Source organism: Falco punctatus (assembly GCF_963210335.1).
Source record: "Falco punctatus genome assembly, chromosome: 11".
NCBI classification, from domain to species: Eukaryota; Metazoa; Chordata; class Aves; order Falconiformes; family Falconidae; genus Falco; species Falco punctatus.
In genome coordinates, this window is record NC_137591.1 from 35,037,879 (window position 1) to 35,064,016 (window position 26,138).

General features: G+C 37.6%; 1 long non-coding RNA gene across 1 annotated transcript in view; it reads right to left on the minus strand.

Moving 5' to 3' along the window:
* Positions 1-24,303, minus strand: part of LOC308071418 — a 54,269-nt gene extending 29,966 nt beyond the window's left edge. Inside the window, exons 1-2 of the long non-coding RNA XR_013931191.1 lie at positions 24,229-24,303; positions 1-24,164 (exon numbers count right to left, since the gene is read on the minus strand). The exon at positions 1-24,164 is cut by the window's left edge and continues 29,966 nt beyond it. This is a non-coding gene — a long non-coding RNA (uncharacterized lncRNA). The remainder of the gene's footprint in view (positions 24,165-24,228) is intronic.
* Positions 24,304-26,138: the final 1,835 nt, after the last annotated feature.

Consider the following 26,138-nt stretch of genomic DNA (forward strand, 5'->3'; position numbering starts at 1 on the left):
GGACTAGTAATGTTCCTTGGGCCTGAAGGGGGTTCAGCATCCTGCAGAAGTGTGAAGGGGAAACATTCCTAACACACTGCCTGGCAGAGGCTGATGGAGTTCCTAGGTAAAGGAGTTGTTCTTTTACTCCAACCGGTTCAGGTCTGTATTTCAGTGTGGCAGTTCCGAGGCTTTAATCCTCTCAGATTCCATATGAATAGCTGCATAACTCAGTGATTTTACAGTCAGAGAGGACTTTCTACTTTTATCGCAGTCTTAAGCAATTAACCTTTCAGTGGCGCTGGAAAAGAACAGTAGTACCATTCTGTGATCCTTGTTTTAAATAATATGTCCTCTCCACAATGTCTCACAAACTACATACACCTAAGACCCCAAAGGGTCCACTCTGAATCCAGACTTTCCCAGTGTGAGAAGCTCTCTCCATCTTGGATTTCAGCTCACCCACTCTAGAAACAAAGGCCAAATGCTAAGATTTGAAAGGGATTGAACTCAAACATCACCCAACTCTAGTTGTACAATAGGCTGTGACTGCCTTCTGGTTCTAAAGACTGTGATTCTTGAGCTTTGATGGAAATAGCTTTGGAGCACAGTTATAGCTATCATAGGTCAGGTGTGGTTCAGTGCATTTCATAGGATTTATATATGTTGTCTTATTTGAAGCTATGCCATCAGCATGTGGCTTACCTAAACAAGTTCTTCTGTGAACACCAAAGTCCAGTTGTACGGACCCTGTAAATACAATGGATTTACATCCTATGTCACTAAACTCCTCCTGCCCTTGTCTCCTGTTTCCCTTCACTTTCTCTTCTTCTTATATTGTTGTCCCTGGTCCCTCTGCTCTACCACCAGATATCCCCATGCTTCTTAAACTTGCTGGGCTGAAAATAGTTCTGTATAATTATTAAAAACAATTGGTAACTATGGGTGTATTGTAAATTATAGTAGAGGTTTTCATCTTAAAAATTTCAAAAGCACATAAATGCCAAACCAACCTGAACTGTACTTAAATTTTATGTAGGGTTTTTAATTGCTTTTTCCCCTTGACCTTTGAGGAAGTTGCAGTGCATCTAGATCTTAAACTACAGTGGCTCTGAGTAAATGAATCAAAGTTGTGAAAGCTAAGAATATTGGAAAACTCAGTAGTACATAGTTCTGTTGAGCACCTAACAGCAATGGCTGGTTTAAGGAAAATGTCTATCTGTCTGCTAGGGGTGGTATTAAAGCACCTCTTTTATGGGGAGGAATGAGGAAGCTTTGATACCAAAGCACTGATACATTTTCAGCCTTAATAAATTTTTACAAGGCTTTTGTGCATTTTAATATAACCATAAAGCAATGGAAGTTTATACCATATCTTAAGTTTGTATACTGTATCTCAGGTCCTAGTGATGTTCTGGAAACTCTCAAGCTTTCTTCAGAAAGCTGACTTGGGATTCTTATGCATGAACACTTTTCCAATCTGCCTTACAGTAAACTTTTTGATCCCTGAGGTTTTTGCCCACTATGAATAAAACCAGGTAGGTTATATATATATATGGTTTTTTATTTCCTGTCCAAGCCTATTCATTTCATGTGTGAACCACGACTCCATTTTTTTTTCAAAGTGGTAAATGTTAGCAATGTCAGCTAAAACTGTGGGAGCAGCAAGAACAGGATCAGTTGAGTAGTATGAGGAATGAATTTGGCCATAGACTTTTATGAAAAATAAAAGAAAACATTGTCTTTATATGGAAAGGTTCTTCACTACCAATACATTAAGAAAAAAGATTGCTTTATTCCTGTGTTCTCTCTTATCCCCTTAAGGCTTTGTGATTATAATACTATTCTCCAATACATAAATTTAGTTTTGAATCAAGTACAGTAGCTCAGTTGAACACCACACGTTAAGATCCACATTGAATTTCACATGACAGGCTTTACGTTTGCTGAAGGCTTGGGGGCTATAGTTTTAACAGTCATCTCACATTTTGGTTGAACACAATTTGATGCATGTCTAGGAAATTTGTGTTTTGCTCACACAGGGGATGATTCAAGTCTACAGCTGTCGCAAACAGTATGCAGGACCTAATTCATGAATAAGCTGTCAGTTACTATGTTCCCACAATAAAAGCAAATTAGACTCACAAAAGGAAATTGGCATGAAACATAAGATGAGAGTTTAAAACAATATTTTTATTAGTATTAAATCTGGATGAAGATACACCTTAGAAATTAGGATACATACCCCTGCCTCAACTTATATTATTGCAATTGGATCTCTGTAAAGCATACCTCACCTATGAATGTAGAATTCTACACATGAAGAGTATTATTCACCTTTAAAAATACAATAATTCATCCACAATGCTGTGAAATTAGTTATAATGAGAAAAACATGTATTTGCCTAATTATGCTGTTCTCCCCTCATTTATGTCATCAGTCTACCATGTAAGAAAAATACTAAGAAATACCATGTAAGGAAATTACCCTTTCAGAGTTAAACTGAGAAATCCTTAAGTACTGAGAAACCAAGCAAACCTTTCTGAAAGTGTATGACATTATCTCCTAAGGCTGGCGTAAAAACATCAAACACAGAATGTACTTTATAGCAGATTTAATTGTTTCACCCTTCTGTGTGCAGGACTCTGCCCATTTGTCCATAGTACAGTATTATGCATTTATTTACAGAAGTTTACTGACATAACATTTCAGATGGTCAAGTGTTATTTCTTGTCTCCTTCCAAGCATGAAAATAAACATGAAGTGCTTATTGGTATGGAAGTACTGATGCACTGAAGTATTTTAAAAGCTATTACTTGATCCAATTGTATGTGTTTAGTACCCAGACAGTATAAAATTTTATATGTATTATTCAGATAAATATGAACCAGATTTAGAGATATACAGATAGTATAAAACTAATTAAGCTATTACTTGCTGAAAAGTAAGAACTGGTAATGATTTGATATCAGAAAATATTTTATGGTATTAGACACATATTGTTTTTACTGAAATGAATAAACTACGAAATTATCAGAAGGAAACATATTTATTTAGTATTAGTATTTCTGATTGCGCATCTTGGAGCTCTCTTATTGGAAAGTTGTCCCCCAAAAGACCACTTCTGTTCATCTGATCTTGTATGTTCATTTTCTGGGATGGTGTTTTGGGCTGATTGTGTGCATGACTTTATGCTTTCATTCTAAATCTTAATTTCTAATCTAGATTCACAGCATCAACATGAATACAGCTCCCCCATTTGTTTCCTTCTTTGTGTCACTTGAACAAAAATTTCAACACTTTTTCTTACACTTTGAGAAAAATCACTTTCCCTGAAAACCTCTTCCAGCCCAAGCTTCGTGGGTACAATGATGTACATAGGTACAATAATGGCTGCTCATTATATGAACATACCTTTCCCTTTCATGCTCAAAGTTTGTTTGACATCCCAGTGAGACTACAAGTATGCATGCGGTAACACATGCGGTTAGGCCGCTGCTGGCTCAAATCTCAAGGGATGCATAGGGATGTATGTGCCTCAGTTTATATGAACTGTTTGGTAAGAACAGTTGCATACTAAACTGATAATTATTAGTGCAACATAAGAATTACACTGCAAGATCATCCGGCTGGTAGAAACAGGTGCAGTTCATAACGATCTATTTTTTGTATGCGAAAGCTCCATCTGTAGCCATTCCTGAATATCATGTGTTGAACAGGGATTATTGTGTGGCATAGTTATTTAGTCATAAATCACTGCATTTAAAATTAAACTAAATTCAAACAACCCTGCATATTTCAGAAGTGAATATTTCCGTACTGTATGTGAAGTACCTGTCATTGCACGATGCCAGCATACTATTTGTTAAAGACCACTAGCCGCATGCCCTGAAACATCCATCAAATAAGACCTTTAGTAAACGGAATATCATTGCTACAAACAAGACTGAGGAATTGTTTCAGACAATTAAAGCTGCACCACACAATAGATCATTCGTGTATGTAACTTCACTTCCAGTTCAATTGTCTCTGTGTACTGATCACTCAAGTGCTCTTATCTATTTTCTCCAAGCTTGTTCTGACAAGTTTGAATAGTGGTGGTTTGTTCTGAAGCAGTCAGTCCTTCAAACAATGCGAAGAATTAGTCTTTTGTCAGTGCATACCAAGCGCAACAAAGGCGCCGTTCTGCACAGCCCCATTCGGTGGCTGTTTTTCAGCAGAACTGATGACTACATTTCCAAATTGTGAAAACTTCACACTGCGAGCATGGCTGGAGCTTCAGGTTTTTCTCATGTGCTCAGTGCCAAAAAAGCTCACAGTTTAAGTTGTTGCATTTTACTATTAGAGTTTTTGTTGGCTTTTAAAGACTAAATGCCTTACTTTCTAGGTATACATAATCATACTTGCTTGCGTCTGGCATTTAGGGAAATGTCATACCATTTTCTGAAACTTCTTGAAATATTTAACAAACACTTATAGTTTATTCTTATTTCTCAAAACCTCTCTATATTTTAACATTCAGAGAGAATTGTGGGGAAGTGACAGTTGATTATGGTAAAAATTATTGAGATTTATTTTGGTTTAATCAGCTTTAGCATCAAAATTATTTACATTTTTTATTAAATTGATACATATTTTATATCTAAATTGGAATTATATTTTTAATTCTTTAGATTGCTATTATCATACTGATGTGTTCCTACCTCAGAAATTGACCCTACCTCATTTTTATTATGTAAACATTGAGTGATTTTACTTACAGATATGAAATGTTCTCTGTCCGTGGAAGTCTTCAACCTTCTGACAGATTTTGCTACAGCTCTTGAAAGACTATAATGTCTAACACTCATCTATGTGGGGAAACTGTTAATGGAATAATGTGTGTTTCACAAAAAGTGAATACTGGTAATAGTCCATTGTATTCTTTAAATCAATAATTCCCTTAACAATTGGAAGATGTAAAAATATTATACAGGAAAGCAGAAAGACAATGCAATTGTACATGAAAGAAGAATAAATCAATTTTGATGGAACTGTTTTCAGTTATAAAATGCATTTGAACAGTGAGTAAATATTTTTACTTCACATTTCTGTCATCATTTCATTTTTTAATTGTACTGTATTCATATTTCAAATACAACTTCTACTCTTGCTAAAAATTTGGTTTCAATAATATATTAAAATGTAATGTATCAAAATTTTCTTCCTGATCAAAACTATAAAATCCTGGCTTATCAAACTTTGTCTTCAGTATGAATAAGAATGAAAGACCTCGCCTAACAGAGAGGTCTTCCCCTTTATAAAAATGGAAATAAGGAAAAAATCTTTTTATCAAATGGTTTTTCTATTATTGCAAATTTAAGTATCTTTTAGACCTACATAAGTTAATATATTTTTAGATGGAGATGAAATAATTTTAAAACATTCAATGGCCTTCTATCTTATCAGACTTCTTTTCTTTACAAGATGAGCGTATGGGGAAATACATCATATGTTTTGAACCTGTATACATCTAATCTATCAGACATAGGCTGACAAAGACCAAGCCTCAATAATAATAAATTGGGGATTAAAACCACCAAGGAACCTGAGTAGGTAGGTGGACTCCTGAACTCCTGACTGTAGGTGTAGAATGCATTCCAGGTAGAGAATGATATGCTTGCAGAAATTCATATGTTTGTTTGGGTTTTGGTTTTTTAATGAGATTGTTTTTTTGAGTTGGAGGATATAGCTATGTTCATATTCCCCAAAATTATGTCTCAACTTTGTAGCTGATGGCAGTGATCCAGCAGTGATGACAGGGAGCTGGTACAAAAGATTGACAAGGAGTATCTGGTTTCCCTTCAGGCTTATTTCTAGAAAATGCCATTTGCAACCCCCAATGCCTACATCCCCTGCGTGGCTCTGAAGAGAGAATGTCCTGTAGTTACCTTTGTGCCAGTAAATGTACAATCGTTTCAAACGTCTTTGCTCTGGTACTGTAGCTGCTGTCCCCAGAATGGTCTATTCGAGCTCAGTCTTCAAGTGCTGAACATTATATTGCTTGCATTTTATTCCAGAATTGGACAGAAAAATAGAAACTGTTTTGGAACCTCTCCAAATTCTTTTCAGTACATCAGAAAATTATAACAACAAAAATGCATGCAGATCTTGTGAGCAGCAACATTTCTAAGGATTTCTTTTTTCTTTGAGCGTCAAAATTTCAGCTATTAAATGGATTTGAAGTTAGTTCTTCCCTCTGGTGAATGGACAAAGCTAATCCCTATCAGAGCTATTGCTTACACTATCTGCTTCTTAGGACACTACCTCTGAAACTTTGAATGTACCCTTCACAACTAAGAAAATAAGAAACCTTGTGTTTTTAACTGAACTTTTGATTTTGGCTCACCAAAATCTTTTCTGTGAACTAGCTCAGTTTTACTTTTGATATTTAAGTTACATCTAAATGTGGAGTTGATTCTTCTACGCCAGTAGAGGTACTTAGAATTTGAAGATCTCTAGAGGTTATAATAGCCCCCTTGTTCCACCCCTTCAGTGGGGGCTCTAAAATCAGTGCTAATCTAGACAGAGAAATATTCCCCTGTGAAAAGCTATCATCTTTTTCCTAGCACTGAACAAAGAACTTCATTAGAACATGGAAAATGGCATCCCATCAACTCTGCTCCTTCCTTGTTAGACTTCTTCCTGAGAGAGATTTCTCTCAAAACTTTCATCCTTCTCTCCTATAGAGTTGCACGTATTGTCAAGAAGGTGACCTCAGTGTGAGTTCAGATGCAATACAAAGGTGATCAGTGAGCTTATGAAAGATAGTAGTCTCACAGCTGCATTTCACTGCTTTAATGTAAAGATCTTGCCACAGTCCAGAGGTGACGGGGCTGGGCAGACACTTGGGAGCACAGACCATGGTGGTTGGTGTGAGTGCTTCTAGAGGCTGCAGGCTTTGAGTAATTAGAGATGAGCAAGGGGAGTGTGGGCTGCCAGTGAATTTCCTAAGACTTGATTCTATATGCATACAAATCTTCCTTTTAATGATGGGTGGTTGAGGAGAGGGTGTTCAGTAGTACTGTAGTATCCTTTGCCTAGGCACATGGTGAGTAGCTTCCAAATTGATGTAAATGATCTGTTCTCTCCTTTGATGTGACTTCACTGAATACAAAGTACAGATAAAAGGCTCTCTACAGTTTATTATAAAATTACTAAGCAAAATTAAAAACCAGGAGGACATACTCATATCCTTCGAAATTTGTCAAGTGTGTTTAACTGTTCCTGGGTCCCTTTACAGCAGTGTAAGCTGCAAGAAATCTAGGGCCTCCCACCTCCTCATACTTGAAAATAAATTGTGCTTTCTGAGCATCACACAGCTGCAGGACAGCAGGGTTATGTCTTCTGGTTTGTTGCCTTAGCGTAGATGCAAAGCGCTGACTTGCACTTATGTAATTTAACCTGTGTTCACATGGTGCGTGTGATAGAGCTTTCTGAAAGGTGGTTTGTTGTTAACTAACAACATTTATTAAACAGGCTGTATTGTGTGGAATATCAAAGGCATGTTTTTCCACTTGGAAGCTTGTGCACATATCCCATCATTGTGAATGTAGTCACATGCTCAAGGCATGTGGGGAGTAGTAGAGGAGACACTGATTAGTCCTCCTCGTGAGTATGCAGGTTCAGGCCCTACTATGGATATGTTGGCAGCATGTTTGTCTTGAGGTAGCTGTGCACCAATACAAGGGTCCATATTTATGACATATAAATGATGAATACACGCTGTAATTAGTAGAAAGTTTTATGAAATAAAAGAAAAAATGCAGTCCTTTTTTTCTTCAGACATAGTAATTACAGGAATGCAATCCTGGGAATTGATTATTCTTTAATTATTTTTTTTCCTGGTTAGCACTCTATTTAGAATAAGCTGAACCAAAATGTTTGACCTACATTGCTCCCCTAGTTTATCAGATTGCGTCACTACTAAGGGGAAGTTAAATTTGAGAAATAATAATGGAATTAATCAACCACTTAAAGGCTGTTTGTCATAGTGGTTGCAAGAATTTACAATGTATTTTATTAGAATTAGAGTTTATATGCAATCTGACAAAGTATAAAAAGTGAGAACACAAACATTTATCTACATATGTTTCATAATACTCTTGTGCAATGTAAACCATCATATGGTATGCTTTTAATTAAAGTGACCATTGCTAATTCCCCAGTTCTATATATCCTTCCTCACTTAAAAAAGCATCTGTCATTTTCATCTCACTACAAAATCCATGATTCCCAAGAATTTTTATATCCTGCAAGCATAGTTCGTTATCTGTTGACTGGTTAAGGAACAACTTGTGGCAGGATGCATGATGTTTCAATTAAATAATGTGAGCATATTAATTATCTACAAAAAGTTCTAAACTCTGGAGAGCGCGCCTGCTAACATTTCATCTTGGTTTATTTTTTTCTCTCATTTTTCTTAACATTTAATTAATTCTTGCATTATTTTTTTTAAATAAGAGACTTACTGAAATTTGGTGCAGCAAATCATTTGGTTTTAATGTGGAAAGTATTTTTTTTAATGGAATAGAAATTTTCTGATGAAAATCCACTCTCATTTTGTGGTTGTGGCTGAGACATTTGATTTTAATAAGGCAGACTTCACAGTTATTTTTAAATGTGGGGTTATTCCTGGTCATATTTTTAATTACAGTCTTTCTAGTAGACAATTTATGTAGGCTGCTTTGATTGGTTCTTCTGTTTGAAGTAGTAATGTAAGACCAGACACCTGAAGGAAGTCTCTAGCCAAGGATAAGGTAAGGCTATTGTCATTCAGCTCTTTTATTATGTGATCAAGATTTTATCCATTCCAGAAATACTTGGTTAAGTTGTAAAGAAGCAGAGACCTGTCTGAACCGAGCTGTTTCTGGCGATGTTTGGGGCCTCTCTGAGATACAAGGAAATATAAACCCCATCTTCTTATGCCCCTATACAGTCCGTGAGCTGTTGTAGAGGGCTGTCCTGTTCTGCAGTGGCAGTGGCCACTCCATGGGCTCAGTCATGAAAGGGGGAAGGCAGGGAGCTGATTCAGTCCCTGCAGGGGAGCAGTTGGATGAGGATCAAGAAAAACACATCCTAAAAGATAGAGATGATGACTATATGGAGTAATAGATAGAAAGATTGAGAAAATACTCAAAAAAGCAGGTGCTCTGTATGTCCTGAGAGCTGAACTGACCATCTGCTGCGACGTGGGACACCAGCATTCCCAGCTGTGCAGCTGGGTCATGCTGATAGCCACATGTGCTGAAGGCTGGGAGGAGTTTTACTGTCCAGGTGTGGGGCATCTTGATTTCTGTGTAACTGCACAGCCAAAAAAATTACTCATTTGTCATGTATACCTCTGGAAAATTTTGAATTTACGCTGTGTTTGGTATGGGAATTGCCCAAGAAATAACACTGAAGCATATCTGTGTATGCGCTGGCACAGGATCTAGCTCCAGGGTCACAATAGAGCTCTACTCCAACAATCCTCCTGAAAGCACAGAGGAATTTTCCTTCCTCCAGTGGCTGCAGAAATAATCTGCTGTTACCGTCCCGGCTTCCCAAAGCGAAGCCTCTGTGCGTTCATACTACAGTTCATATCCTCCTGCTTCTTTGCCTGCCTGTTTTTGACTCCTGCACACCCGTGGTGTCAATGAGACATCTGATGTTTCTGGTCCAGCAGCAGCTCTGGGCTAACAGCCCTCCCTCGCACACCGCCTGACACCCAGCCCTGGGGCTCTGGCACGGCCACCAGGGCCCAGCAAGCCTGAGCCCACAGGCCGCCCCTCTCCCTTTAGATGGAGATAAAACCAGATGAATGTCTCTGTGTTCCAGCTCATGTTTCGTCTGATTTCATTCCTACACCTGCTGGTATTTTTATCAGCTCAGTGGATTCTTTATATGAGCTTAGCTGAAGCTTCAGTCCTTATACAATTTCACAGTAAAAAACAGGTCATTGATTCTGATTGTGCAGAGATAAAAGAGATACTGCTATTGAGGTTATGCATAACCTTTTTATTCAGTTTGTGACTTATAAAGACATTGGCTCTTAAAATACTGACTTGAATTTTGACTTAAAGAAAGAGGGATGGGTGTGGCAAAGGTCACCTTTGTCTTTGAAATGTGAGGTGGGAAAGTCCCTCCACTGTTCTGACTGTTTTCGGAGATTCTTGACACTTATATCCCAGTCCATGGCTGACTACACGAGGACATGGGACAGAAGGAGGGACTGCTTTCCCTGTGTATCTGCTGGTGGTTTGGGGGCATGTTTGCTTATACTGCCTTGCCTCAAGAAGTTCAAGTTAAGCATTGGAAACAATACAGATTTTTGTCAGATAGTCACTTTTCTGAAACCTCCTACAGAAAACCCTGTTGGAATTTTTACATGGGTAGATTCCTTGCCCATTATTTATCTTTCTCCTTTTTTTTTTTTTTTTGGTTCAAAGATTCTTCACCGTGGGCGAATCAGAATGTTTGTGTTTGTGGGGATGACACTGACAATAACACAGATAAAATGATAACTAGTGACTTTGTCTATGCTTTGGGAATTCATATTCCTTGGATAGACTTCTGCTCTGTTGTATCCATTTTTCTTATTACATGCTGTCATCACAAAATGCTGTATGGCTGCATCTTGTTCACACAGCAGTTGCAGGAACTTTGCAGCCTGGCCTATGGTTTCAGTATGGGTTTTAATCAAATTTGTAGCTTTGGGACCCTGTTACAAACATATCAGGAGAATTTTACAAGAAACTTTTAACTATCTATTATGTGACTTTGTTGCCTGTTAGCAAATACAGCAAATTAAATCCAAAGGCACTGAGAATGGATATGAGAAATTAAATGCAAAGGCACTGAAGACCTGCTAGCTAGTGCTGATGGTACAAAGCTCCACCACTGGTATTCAAAGTAAAGGTGCTGTCCTGGGGCGTCATAAACTACATGCCACCTTTAGGGGTGGCAGCTACCGAGTCATTTGAAAGGAAAGGTGTTTACTTACAGAGAAGGAGGGGAAAAAAAAAGCCAGACTTCTGATACATTCTTACTGTCTATGTATTTTGTACGTACTTAGTCTTAGTTGCATATTGGATCTGTCTGGATGATTTACAAGGTGACAGAAAAGAAGGCGTAAAACAAAAAAAAATAAATCTGCAATTAAAGTATTTAAAAAGGGTTTGAAATACTGGTAGCACTTGAAAGATGGCATTTCCAGAAGGTACAGTGATTTAATATTTCTTTTAAAAAAGCCTCTTATTAAGCATCAGATGCAATCTGGTTTCTCCAATGGAAATATTTTAGTATAAACCATAGTTATTTTTTTCATCAAATGAATTTATTTGGGTTACACTGAAATATATTTGTTTGAAATATCACTCTTCAGTTATATTTAGACAACAGGAGTATTTAGACAGCACCTTTGAATGAAAAAAGTGTTAATTTGAATGAGATTATTAGCTATCTCACATATTAGACACAATAACTGCTAAGTTCATTTTTCAGACAAATAGGTAAGAATTGGGAAAAAAAATATCGCTCCCTTTCATGCTATATCTACTTAATAACAGGGTTTTTTTTCTTATTATCCTTACGGCCCCTCAAGCAAATCAGGCTAGGGTTCTCTCTGATGTACATTTGTTTGTATTTTAGACATTAACCTGTCTAAGAAGTGAGTATGATAGAGGATCATATTTCAAAACTATGAATGTATTCCAGCTTTGTGAATCAAAGACCTTCTGACAGAGCTTTTACTTGTCAAAATAAAATATGTATTTTAACATTTCTATCTGCATACTCTGATGTATATCCTCTTCCAACCCGTATTTAAAATGTCAATTGCCTAACACAAATTGAGAACATCCATATAAAAAAAGACTTTGTCTACGTGTTTGGAATTGTTATGTCATTTTTACTTTAAAAAATGCATACATTAAAAAGAGGACTTAACAGTTTTACTTTAGTGTTGGCATTAAAAATCACAAGTATTCCTTAAATATTGAAAACTTCACTATTTCTTTTATTTTAACTGTAGCACACTTTACTGCTCTGTTGACAAGTTCAGGTCTTACCACCATAGCACTTCTCTCCTGCTCAGGGTTCTGTATGAGCACTTTGTACAGCAGATAAATTTAACAGGGTGATCACAGGTCATGGATAGCCACACAACTATGTCATGTTGCATTATATTCCAAAGACTTTATGATACGGTATTATGACTGCAGATTTTCTCAATTCCAGAAGATTGTTTTAGCCAAACAACTGTTACTGTCTTGCGTTAGTGTATTTCTGGCTCTCATGAATCTCTTGTCTTCAACTACAGACCTTTGAGGAGATTTATCCTTTCTAAAGAAATATTTTGATGTCTTTCCCTTCAGAAGCCCACAGACATGTACGCAGCAAACTGAGCAGAGAGGCACAGCAGAAAACTCAGCATTTTTAATTAAATACCAATGGCACATTATTTTTCATTTCCGCCAAACTGCAAATCTCACTAATTTGGTGTAAAGAACAGTGTAGACAGATTTAGCAGCAACAGCACTGGGGAGGACCCTTTTAGATAAAGAAGTCCTAAAAACCCTAAAACACCTTACCAGTACTTGAAGAGAGAAGAATCAGTTCATTACTTCTCTGCATAAAGCTTATCTTTTTACCAACCTGAGAGCGTCTGTCTTGTTTGTCAAAATGACAGCAGCCGGGTCAGCTCTCTGCCTGACAAAGCACAAGGGGATATACAGTCTTCAGTCAGAAAGCTGGCAACAGGCAGCATCAGGCAGGAGTGAGCGCGTTCCCCCGCATCAGGGTGCCTGAGCTGATGCGGGCACTGCTGGCCCCACCAGCATCTTGCGCCCACCTCCCCCGAGAGCCAGCCTGGCGCGCGCCTCCGAGGGCGGCGCATGGAACACCTGTGGTGCCAGTACGCCAAAGAGTATTTTTTGTCAGGAGAACGTGTTTTGTTTATTCACCAAAGAATATATTTGATCAAAGATCTCAGGGCTTATTATCTGTCTTAATATTTTTGTCATTGATTATGTGATGTCTGTATTTTCTAGGTCACTTACGTATTATGCTTATGTACGAGCATGTCAAAGAAATGTATTCACTAATGTATGTTTAATGTGAATGCATCTGAACTATTATTCAAACAATGAATATTTCTTACTCTTCAGTATGTTTCATTTGACTCCATTTGAAAATTAACAAGTCTTATTTTGATACTATCCATAATCCTGAATGCTATCAGCAGATAAAATACATTTGAAAAAAAATTACATTTACAGTTGAGCCTTATACTCCGATGCATGTTTTTCGCTAATTAACCCATTTTAGTTGTTGTGTATCCCAAGATGCTCTGTATTCATCATTTATATGCTCTATTTAACTCTTTTCAGGCAGAAGATAATATGAATATATACAAGCAAGCTCCTGCATATATTACCCTAGTGAATTGCTCATTGTTTGATGAATGTTCTAGCTGGAAAGTTATTATTGTAACTGAATAGAAAATTCTTGTTCTCCTGTTTAAAAAAAAATAAAAATAAACTTGCACATTTTCCAGGACACAGTGCTCCTAAAAGAGACAGACTGACTCTATAGGAAATAGAAAATACATACTGAAGTTCCCATCTTTTTTTAAAAGAGAGGGTTTGAAAATTGTCATAGGGCTAATATCTATGACACACTGCGAAATATTGTAACACTCCTAAACAACAGACCCTGCAAACACACTGGTTTCTTTTATATTGTCTCCATAGAATCTCTGAATGCATTCATGTGTTTGAAAACCTGTTTTACCAAAAATACTTGAACCTGAAATGTGTGATTTGTATCCCAACAAACTGACTTGGTAAGTAGATGGGTTTTGTTGTTGTTGGTTTTTTATTTTTTTTCCCCATAATTCAGCAAGATTAAATTGAAGCATTTTTAGTGGAATTATCCGGATGTTTGAAACAAAACTGAGTGTTCCTACAAGAATTTTTCATTCCACACCTGGAGAACAGAATGCTATTGACATTCCAAACTGTAATGATTTCAGCAATGCTAACTATCTTGGTCAACCAATGTTTGCCCTAATTCTTCATGAAGTGGGTAACATTTTAATGCTTAAGAGGTCTGAATGCCTTGCTCTCAATAAACTGGTGTACACATCTGTAATACAGATCTGAAAATCTCAGCCTTCCTATGTAATAGTGCAGTTTCACCTTGGATGAAACACATTATTAAGCGAGGATAATGTAATCTCCAAAGCTTTGGATTTTCTTTTTGAGATGGTTGTCTGTCATTGTTTTTTCTGGTATGGGTTTCTTGTGACTAGGTGGACAAATTATGAGTTCTCTCAGTACTTAAATTTAATGCCTAACAGTCAGATAAGTCGGGCAAGGGAAGGGTTCATGGTGCTTATGGAAACCATGGACATTAATGCTATAATGTTTTGAAAAATATATTTTAAAAATCCAAAAGCATCCAAGAGTAAACTCCATTCAGTAATGCATCATAACTATCTGTATCATCCACTTGGAGTATAGAGCATGTGGGCTCTTTTTTTGTTGTTCAGTAATATGTTACACAGTGCTTCTGCTATCACGCTGGTGGTTAGCCTGATGGACATTTCTAGAAGTCTCTAGTGTTAAATTTAGAGATCATACATATGCAGAATTATTGACTTGAGCATTGAGAAGTTTTAAATGGGAGAGAATTAAGTGGAATATTCAAGATTGCATTGTGATTTTCTTTTGGAATGACAGACTGATTTAGGCTGTGTGTAAAACTATGCTCACTCCTCTTTCCTTATGCTGTATGGGGTGTAAATATTATCGTTATATAGTTTATTGGATTGAAAATGAGTTATAACTAGATTTCTGTTTCCATCAAAGCCTATCCTAACGTTTCTGTTAGAAACAACTAGACAGATTTACTTTACTAAAAGGGCAGTGCAAGAAATAAATCAAGTAAAACATGATTCAATGTCTATAAGCAGGTGAGTGAGAATCATAAAACATCTTTGTTCAAAAATATTTATTGAAAATTGATATTTAGAAGGAAGAACTCTGTGGCTGGAACAGAAATTAAGGTAATTCCCAAAGCAAGAACAGACATGAAACTTCAAAAGACAAATTTGCGACTGGCTAGAAAAGGGAGCAAAAAAAGTTTCTGTTTGGAGCAAATAATTATCTTTTAGGATTTCATCTCACATTGTATGAGTTCACTGGTACCTGATTTAGCTTGGAACACAAATCCTTCATTCATTACTAAACTTTCTGTTTCTGTACATGAATTACATATTCTAAGACAACATCATGCAGTGAGTGTTTTTAATATAGTTTTACAACTTTTCAATAATTTTATAAACTTAGTAATCATCAATTAATTAATATTTATATCTAATTATTTAAAAGGAAATTTATCTCTCTAATATTGTCAATAATATCAGATAAATCTGCAGCCTGAACTTTTTGGTACAAATTCTGGAAAGGTGGTAGCTTTCTGGGAAAATTCGGATTTAAATTAGAAATATGACATTTTTTAAAGAAATCATAGAAGTGGGAGAAATTCTTCCCTCCTCTGGCATTTCTCCCTTTTTGCCTTCTTGCATTTCATATTACCAATATAAATCTTTTTTCCAGTGCCCAAATTTTTCCAGTATGTTGCATTAATTCATCTTGCTGAGATTTGTTACATACTCAAGTTTTACTGTAATTGACAGTTCAGGGTAGCACTGTCCCTTGAGTTTTGCATTTCATTTTCTGTTGAAATGTTTACTACTTTGTTCTGATAATCTCTGCCATTGAGAACAGAATAAAAAAAAAAAAAAGAGGAGTGATGTCCTCATTTCAGAAACACTGCCAGGAGACCAAAGATCAGGACAGACATTGGAATAAGAATTATTCAGAACTGATTTACAAGGAGAGGTATGAACTGCCTTCCTTCCTGGGCAATACTATCCATTACATGTGGGAAAGTCAAGTCTTCCATTTGCCTGGGAGAATTCAAAGGGATCCATAAAGGGAACCATAATTCCTAAATGAGATTCATCATACAAATCAATAGCTTGGGTGACTTTTGACTGTTTAAAGCTCAGCACAGCATTTCAGGCTGGATGCCCCCAAATAAGGATTGACCAGTTTAGCATTTATTAGCATTCAGGTTTCAGAATTTGAGTTTCATGGGAGCCAACTATATATTGTGCTGTTATACAACTTGCATTTTTTTTGATATATTGTAACTTATCCAAAAAAGGAAATATATTAAACATAGACAGATCAAATCATTTTACCTGGGGAAGCATCCTCACTGCCTGACTTTTGGGATCTGCAATTAGCTAGGCACAGTGAATACAGCGGTAGCGGGAGACAGCTGAAAAGGACTGCCTGTTCCCAGGTTCTCCGTAAGGTTTCCTTCCCTGTTCCTTACTGTGTAAGAGATTTAAGCCTTACGTAATACTGTGCCTTATGCAAGGATTTTGATTCTTCTGTGTTCACTGAGTCACTGGAGAAGGCTTCAGGTATTCCTCTGCTTTTTAGATTTTTTTATTCAAAATATGTAGAGCCTAACAACTGAATTCCAGAGAAGCAGCAACTGCTGAGAGCATCCTTATTTCACTGGGAGCTTTCAACATCTTTAAGAACTGATGCTTTCCTGGATGGATTTGGCACTGTCAGCTTGCTTTCACTGCTATTTTCTGACTGTTTCATCTACAATTTTCCTCTAGTTGTCATTGGTGTCAAAAGAGGAATAAGGCAACTGATTCAAAGGTCAGAGACATCATTTCAGATCTGATGAGTCAGTGACAATAGAGCTTGGAGAACTGGCTCAGGGCAAGTTTAGAAGTAGTGACAGTTTTGATGGTGAAATGGTTACAGGCCGCTGTGAAGTAGGCTTCTTTCTACGTAGAAAGATAAATAATGAACTAAAACTTCTATTGGTGATACTTGCAAAAGATTTAATTACAGACAGAATCGGTCCTTAGTTTTCATACCCTGAAAAGTGATGGAAGTTTGAATATTACAGGTGCTCCTATGAATGGGTCATGCTCACAATCAGGTGATAGGAATCAGGTCCCCTAGGACTGAATCTCACCCTGATAGGATACAAAAAGATAAAGCCTTTCCCAAACATATCCCTCTTCTTGGCCAAATGTATCCCCAGTGCAAGTGGTCCTGCACAGCCGGGAGACAAGCTGCTACTTATACAGCACCAGTAGCGTACACTTTCCCTGCCCCTGAAGCAAGGAAGAACCCAGAGAATAACAGTGAAATGTAAACCTGTGTTAATAAGGGCATGACACTTGAGTGATGAGACCTCTATTAATTGTCTTCCTCCTCAAACTGAAGGTAAATCTTAAAATGAAAGTCATGAGCTGCATTGTCACGTAACAATGTTTCCTATGTTATGGGTCCTCAGCTCAGCTGCAAAGCTACGTGCACTGCTCCACACCCTGGCCTCCCTATTCATCATTTAATCACCGGTAAAGCTAGAGGAAGAATCAACATAAAAAAGCATTTCTTACGGGGAAACCACTGACTGCTACCTGCTTTGATTTGCAACAGAATTTCACCAAAAATGTCCACATCAAATTTCTTTCCTGTTGACTCAAAGACTAGAGTCTAAAACAGAGAGGGAATCTTTGATAATATTAATAAAAACTTTCCTGCTTTATGCTTTGATTCTTGCCTAGAGTAGAAAACTGGTAACAGAAAAAGTAGGTCACTGAAATAATTGCTGTACTGAAAATAACATAGCCTGACAGTTCTGGGGTTGAGCTACTGGATGTCCATTGGGCTATAGTAGGTCTGGAGTCTGTGTATTAACATAAAGATGGAAGTTGCTAGTATTAAACATTAATTGTGTACTTGTGCCTTATCTCCTATAAAAGGTGCTTTCTTGTCAGCTAGATGAGATTTATTTTCATTTTCAAAGCTACGGGCCAATTATCTTTTTTTTTAAAAAAAGTTAGATAATTTATAATTGTTCTTGCAAGTACTGCATTTCTATTTTACCAGAATCTGTGAATATATATGTTTCTTTTCTGGTCATCTTTGCTTCTGTTGTCCAGCTTTGTCCAGTGATGTAGCACTTAATTCCTCTAATTTTTGCAGAAAATTTTAAGAAGATATTTTTTGGTTTTTTTTTTTTCTAGTAGCATTGCAATTCACTTATATAGCAGATGTTTATATCTAATAAAAAAAAATAAAGACAACAGTGGGGGAAGGTGAAGAAGGGGATCCAAAGGATAACTGCAGGTCAGACTGAAAAGTCTTTATGTTGCATTAACTCTCAACTGTTGCCTTATATACATGGTGTACCATGGGAGAAAGATCTGACTGTGTGAAATATGTTTTCCTGCATTTTGCAATCTATGTCAAATATGTGCCATATATTTTTTTTAAAAAAAAACATAACTCAAAGGAATGTTTTAAACCTGCTAGTAAATATACTCCTTTCTAAATCATTTACATAGAGCAAAGTAAAGCTAAGAATAAGGTTATGCCTTCCAGTAAAGATACATAAATCAACAGGAGAAAAAGTCTATGCAAAACACAGGAATAAGCCTCAAATCATAGGTTTTCCTGAGGGCAATATTACAAAAATAAAACATGACTGTAGTTTTAGAGACAATACTATTGCTTCTTATGTTTCACAATTCTATTTTTAGACAGCCAAAAGCTGTAGTGTGTTAAAAAGCCATTCCTCATGAATTATACATTTGTTCTTTTTCATTTGGCTACAGTGTCTTTGTCATATGAGTCCTCAAGATACTGAAGATATATGTATGGTATGCCGAGATTTTTTGTTGGCAGTATGCACAGTTGTCTGTTAATGCTTTTTGACTTGTTATGTATATTTATATGTTGACTAGATGAGCTTTCTTTGTGACAGTGATTTTATTATTTTTTTATTCTGGTATTTTCAGATCTAGTGCATTTCTTCTGCCTAGACATTTTTCTTAATTAAGAGTTTAGGAAGGTCGGTACAAAATTGAAAAAATATCCTCTTTAATTTTTCAGGAATAGTAGGACTAAAGTGTTCTTCAGTTAGCCAGTCTGCTCTTACACCTTACAGAGAGATAAGAGAAACCACTCAGTTTGTTTTCAGCATCGGACTAACCATTCTGGTCACCCCTTGACCAAACCATGTTGCAAAAGATTTTAAGCAACTGTCTTAACTCTCACTTTCATGAACAAGGATACAGCCTACTTATATAGAAGGATTTATTTTCCACTTAGGTTTTTTTTTTTTTTGAGATTGTATTACCGAAGTTGTACATAATTTTCATGGTATGAAGATGCATACTGTAACCCTCAGCTGTCCATCAGCAAGCCAGTACTTCTGTCAGTCACAAAATCCCCAGCAAACTGTCCTGCATGCGAATTAGACATTTGTTATATTAAAAGAGCCAAGTAATCTCCAAAGCTGCGTATGTAATCTACTTCTCATTATGGTGTTATTTAAGTGGTGACATAATTCAGCTTGAAGGAGGGCTCCACAGTGGTTTGCGATGTAGTCTAGGGTATGGGCTCCATTTTGTATTTTACCAGGGATGACCTGTATCACATTTGCTCAGTAATTTCATTTCTCTGCCTTCTCCATCTGCAAAATGAGCAGGAATGCCCTATTTCACTAAAACATTCTGAAGGTAGAGAGATCACATTCTGTAAAGCATTTGGGCACCTTCTTTATAGAAATCAGATAAGAACCTATCAGAGATCAATGAATTGCAGAAAACAAGACATTTTCTGCTAGTGAGAGGACAAATTAACATATTTGTTTATGTTTTTCACAAGAACATTTCCTTTAGGCTTGAAGCAAAGGCACCATCTTACTCAAAGTGCTTCCCCCGACCTCTGCTTCCTTTTCTCCTTAGCTATTTCCATCTTCTCAGATGCCAAAGATTCCTTTTCACAGTCCTTTACAGTTACTTGTCATCTGTAACCCTGAATATTTTGCCTCTGCCTTTCTCTGCCCCGGAAAAGCTACAGATTAAAAACAAGGTTGTCTTTTCTGCTTTCTAAAAGCTCAGTTCACTCTCAGTAGCTCTGCTCTATCAAGTCAGAACAGGTGAAACTCCTCTTGAATTGGGGTTTTTCTGGTTTAGTGTTTTGTTATGGGTTTGTTGGGGTCTTTTCCAGTTTGGCTGTGTGTGGGTTTTGTTGTTGTGGTTGGTTTGCTTCTTTAGTAGGCAAAATAATAATTTGATATCTTGCATTAGCTGCAGCATATAACTTTATGGTTCACCACCATACAACTTTGCAGATCTAAATCTGCAGAACTTTCTCAAACTGAACACCTACTGAAATTAATACTTACCTTTATTAAAACAGTAATTTCTGGTTTTGAGTTTTTTAAATGTTAAATTCTTTACCATGGTCTTCTGTGGTATGACGTAAGTTTAAGTCATTGGAGTTCGCATAGTATGAGTAATATTCAACAAAATAAGTTAATTCAAATTAACAGTCTCATAGCTGGTGGAGGAATTTTACCCATGTTACAGTACTTCTCGTTTTCTTCTGTCAAAATACCTCTCTGATTCATGCCAATTAAGAACACTCAGGAACTGTAAATTACTTTTCTTTTGACACATTTGTCTTTGCTTCCTTCTTTTTAATTCTGTGGTTATTTTAAGCGTCTCGTCTCTTTTTTTCTGAACCATACTTTTGTTTGCACTCATATTTGCCAAATTGTTAAAATCTGGAGTAGAATCAATTTGGATCTTGCATGACCTTTAGAAGGGAACCCATGGGAGATGGAGGGCAGCCATCTCCCTGCTGCTCAGGGCAGACAGCAGGCCTAGGGAGGGGACTGCAGGTCGCCTCTTCAAGCCAGGGCAAGGAACAGGAACAGGAGATGTTGCATTCCTCTTCTTGGCCCTAAGCACCATGGGGGATGCACCGCAACCTGAGCTTACAATGCAAAATTAAACATAATATCACCAAGTACAGCTGTTACCTCCCTGTAAGCACTAGTACAGGGTGTACATGGAGCCTGTGGGATGTGGGAGAAGGATGCTCCACCTTCCCCAGCCTCAGGGATCCCTTAGAACTGCTAAAATTATATTACTGCTACTATTAGTAGAAAGAAACTTTATACATGCTTTATACATCAGGAGAATAAGAGTAAAAGTACAAATGACTAAAGGAGATAGGTAAAAGTTCTTGCAGCTTCTTTGCTGAAAATTTTAGAATTATGTATAATATTAAGATACTGTGACCTTGATCTATTTTTATTTTCTTTGTAATAAACTGAGGATAATTTTAAAATATGTTAGTTACTTTTAGCAGTTTAAAATGACACAAGTTCTGTAATTAAAAAGGTGATAACAGGGCAAAGTATAATGATATTTTAGAATATACTTGTGGCAAATACTGGTAGGACAGAGCTTGTCTAAATATAGGAATTAATGTAGGAAGTTTCCATGCCCTATGTCAATGACATTATTGCACTGCAAAAAGTTCATGAAAACAAATCGCAATTTTACCTCTTTCAAATCATCAGCATGTATGGTTTGTGTTTTTACTGCATAGTTCAGGTTTTAACCTCTTGTTCTTACTTTTAAAACAATGTTATCTTTATTCATATGTTCAGACATGCTCACACAGTACACTGAAATTTTGAGTGATGGTGACTGTTGTGAACATGTACCAGAGCTCAATTTTTACTTGATATACTATGCATCCCCTCCTGTGTATGGTCTAAAATAGGGGGGAAAGGAAGAAAAAAGTAAAAAAATAACTGAATGTGTCTTTCTCTTACATTGTGAAACTGACCTTCAAAGCCTTCCAACCTGTAGCAGGATTATGGTAATATAAAGCTGAAGTCTTTTATTTCTCATGTATTTTATTTTTAAATATTTAAAGCATTCAGCTGAAAAAGCCGATTAAAAGAAATCAGTCAGTGTATTGTATTTTATCAGTAATTTGGACAGGTGAGAAATGAAAGCTAAATGGTATGTGGATAGTGCTAAGATAATTAAATAAATGAACTAGACAATATTTCCATGAAGTGGGAGACAGAGCTTTGGAGTCAGAAGAATAATGAATGTTACAATATACTACTGACTGCTTTTTATCTCAGCACCTATGATTTTGTTTTCTTCTGAGTCCAACACTTGACACCATTTAACTTTGAGAGTACTTCTAGGATAATTTTACCCAAAATAGAAAACACTGTCTCTTTTCCACTACAAATCTATGGAAGTAGAGGGTCACATGGCTTTCACTGCAACATTCAAGCCGCAGCATCAGAAAACTTTTTCCCAAATGCAAACCATTCCCCAGGCCCACCACTGCATTTGTCAGATATGACTGGTCTGTTTGCACCATTACCACTGCGGACCAAGGGTCAGCACAACAGCAGGAAGAAACCTGCCAGTTGGCAATGGACTCGGAAGGGTAGGGAAGGTGAGGCCATGGGCAGAGGGTAAGCGGCGTGGCTGCACTCCGAGATGCTGCAGTGCAGGCGAGTGGAGCTAATCCAGCCTGATGTGGTGGCTGAGGGCAGCTGTGGCCTCCTGCAGGGGGAAGGACTTCCCTCCCCCAGGACAGTATACATGTCTGAAAACAGCCCAGAAGAAGCAAAGCAAAACTAAGGGTTCCATTGACCCCTCCAGTTATCTTTTTGTGTATCTCTATTCAAACTGTAAAATGAGAACTAGCCAATGTAAAGGACGGCCTTGTTGGTGCTGAGTTTCCTACAGCTTCGTGTCAGTCCAGCTGCCAGGCAAACACAGAGGACCTAGAATTTTCCAGAGTGGTATAGTTCTCTGTACCACACAGGACTGAAGAGGCTGCAATAGTGAAGGAGCAGTGTGGGAAGGCGTATGTGTGTTAACATCGCAGGAACACCTGCAGTTTCCAGCGCAGACACAGGAAAGATGCGCAATGAGTTGGCTGTAGCGGATGAGAGAGATTGACAGTGTTCCAGTGTGTTACTGCCTCTAAGAAATTATACCTAGTATAAAAGCATTTGCAAAGATCATCCCCAACAGGTCATCTCTAGACAGCTTAGAGCCGTTTACAGTTTACCTTAGTAGCTTGTGCAGGTTTCAGTAGTTGGGTTGCTGGAGGGAACACAATACAGCGTTAATTCTCTTTTGCTCTAGAAGGCCCTTCTTGTCTTCAGTATGTAAACAGGACAATGAGACAGCAAAATTCCTTTTTATTATTATTATTTTTTGTTTTGCTTGGGAAAAGATATCACAGAGACATTTCAAACCACTGAACATAGTTTGCTTGACTGTCAGCTTTATAATGCAGATTGTTATTCTATACTAGTTATAAATAAAAATATAAATTAAGCCAGAACACTAGCTGTGTGCTAGAGATGACATTTTAAAGTTAACTTCAGGGGAAAAAGAAAGAAGTTTGGCTTCACTTAGATCTTGTTTTCATCTGTCTTTGCTATGGAGGGACCTAAGAACAGAATCTTTTCATATCATTGTAAAGAATTTAGTAAATACTGTGAAAAAGCAGATGTTATGTAGCTTCACTAATAATTTTAGAGTGCAGACTTGCCCAAAGTGTTACTGCAATTTTCCTGCATGTGCCTTACAAGGAGGAGGAGATGTGCCATAACAGCCTGCTCTGGCAAGTTTGTATATTATATCTTGCCAGCATGGTAAGAAGGGACTAAATCCTTCTTACTGAGCTTCATGGGAGTGAAGTTGAAGGAAATGCCAGTCATGCCTCCAGCCGTTCAACTCAGAATTGCTTCCATGGTGCAAAGTGAGTTTCTCTTAACCCTGCAATATTCTGGGACTTTGCAAAAATTGCCCATCTGTCGTGACAGTCAAATAATCCAAGACTGAAAAAGCAACTTGCAATTAAACTTTCAGAGTAACCCAGAAGGTTTTAGGCACTATCTTGAAACCCCTTTGAAAGTTTTCCTGAAGGAAATAAAAAATAAAATTGAAAAAAAAAAAGTCAACATTATTTAAAAGCAAAGCTATTAATAAGTGGGTCAGTTATTTAAGTAGCATCACTTATCTGATGTCCCAAGGGCATTGAACTGGTATTTTCTCTCACAGAGTTTCTGGAAAAAAGAAATGCACAAGTCACTGGAGAAGATAGTTTGTTTTGTTAAGAAAGAAGAGAAATTAGGAGCATTATTGATCTCTACAACTACATTAAAGGAGTTTGTAGGCAGGTGGGGGTTGGTCTCTTCTTCCAGATAACTAGTGACAGGACAAGAAGAAACGGCCTCGAGTTGTGCCAGGAGAGGATTAAATTGGATATTACGAAAAATTTCTTTAGTGAAAAGATGTTCAAGCATTGGAACAGGCTGTCCAGGGAAGTGGTTAAGTCACCATCCCTGGAGGTATTTAAAAAGGTGTGTAGATGTGGTGCTTAGGGAAATGGTTTAGTGATGGACTTGGCAGTCCTGGGTTAACAGTTGGACTTGATGATCTCAGAGGTCATTTCCAACCTAAATAATTCTATGATTCTGTGATTCATGAAAGAGTCTGAATATAGGTTTTAAGACCACAGTAAATATAAAGCTGCAGGATCCATTGACCTTTTTCAAGACAGAAGAACATAGCTCCCTCTCATCTTACAAACATACTATCTAATGCCATCCTGACTTCCAGCTGAAAGTCAACGTTCTTTCCTTGACCAAAGATTAGATTAACAGTTGTCCTGGAATGGTTAGTGAATTGCATTCTGACACATACTGAGAGCACAAAAATTAGCTAGCATGTAAATTGAGTTGCAAAACCGCAATACTTACAGCAGGCAGGTTAGGTCGATGTTTGCTACAGTATTTGTTGCTCTGTCCATCTGCTTGAAAATAATCAACTCCATTACATTTACAGCAGACTTTTCCCCTCTCATTCTTTGCTGGCTAGCTGGTAATGTGGAAATAATTTATAGAAGTATGGGTAGCATCTATTATACTAAAATTATTTACCCATCTACTAGGACCTGAGGGAAAATCACTAAAATGGAGGACTCAAAACCAAACTAAATCACTGAAGACTAGACACCAATTGCATAAAGTACATGCAGCTAACTTGTACTGCAGAAAAGTCTCAGTTTAGTCCTCATTATTTTAAGCAGTGAGTGGAAATACGACAACACTTGAAATAATGAATTCTCAGTGACTTTATGTACAGGACTATATCATTTTCCTCATCAACAAACAAACAGAAAAAATGAACAAGAGAGGAGTGTTTGATTAAGGCTTTGCAACAAAAAGAAAGAGTGGGGGTTAGCATAAGTTATCTCAAAGTTTAGGTTATGACCAGCAGTAAAATTATTGAAAGGTTCAGAGCTGTGACTCGGTGGTTGGACTTGATGATATTAAAGGTCTTTTCCACCTAAATGATTCTATGATTCTAAATAGACAAACTGGGAAAGCTTACTTCCCTCAGTTTAGAGGAATGAGCAGTGGAGAGGATTGCTGTCGATGACAGTCCGCCAGGCAGGCACAGCCAGCCCTCTCCTACCCCAGCAACAGCTCTGTGCCCCAAGGTGACTGCTGGTGGTTCTCACCCTGCTTCTGGCCTTGTGTGGGGATAGCCGTGCAAACTCCCTCTGCACCATGACCAAGGCTGGTACTTTGTGTTTTGGTATCCTTGAGTTTCCTTTGACCCACGAGCTCTAGAATAGACACGCTCAGGGTGGATGTGATTGGCATCAACAGCAGGGTCCTGGTACGTTTAGGCTTGCAAAATGACACAAGACGCTAAGATTGTGGCACACGAATGAAGAAAGACATGGGGACTGGAAATAGGGAGCACCTTTCTGAAATCTGGCTAGATGTTTCTGGCTTTTCGGGGGTTTGGAGGGTTGGTTTGTTTCCAAAAAAAAAAATAAAAAATAAAGCCCTGTTTCCTGAAGCCCATGAAGAGAGTGCAGATGCACACTGTCTTTTAGACCCTTTGACAGAACAATATCGATATTACGAATGAGAGACTTGAAGAAGAGGACAAAAAGCCAAACATTTCTTTCCTCTCTCATTGCTTTCCTGAAAGGCGTTATGTCAGCTTTTCTTTGCCGTGCTCTCGCTCTAGTACCTCTGTGGGCCTGAGGGCTTCAGAAGCCAGCCCAGGCTCGCAGTGTGGGGGAAGGGCGGGCACAGGAGTGGCGCCGGGGCTCCACGTGTGGCACAACTGCACAGCCTGCCTCCTGCTTAGCTGACAGTGCCA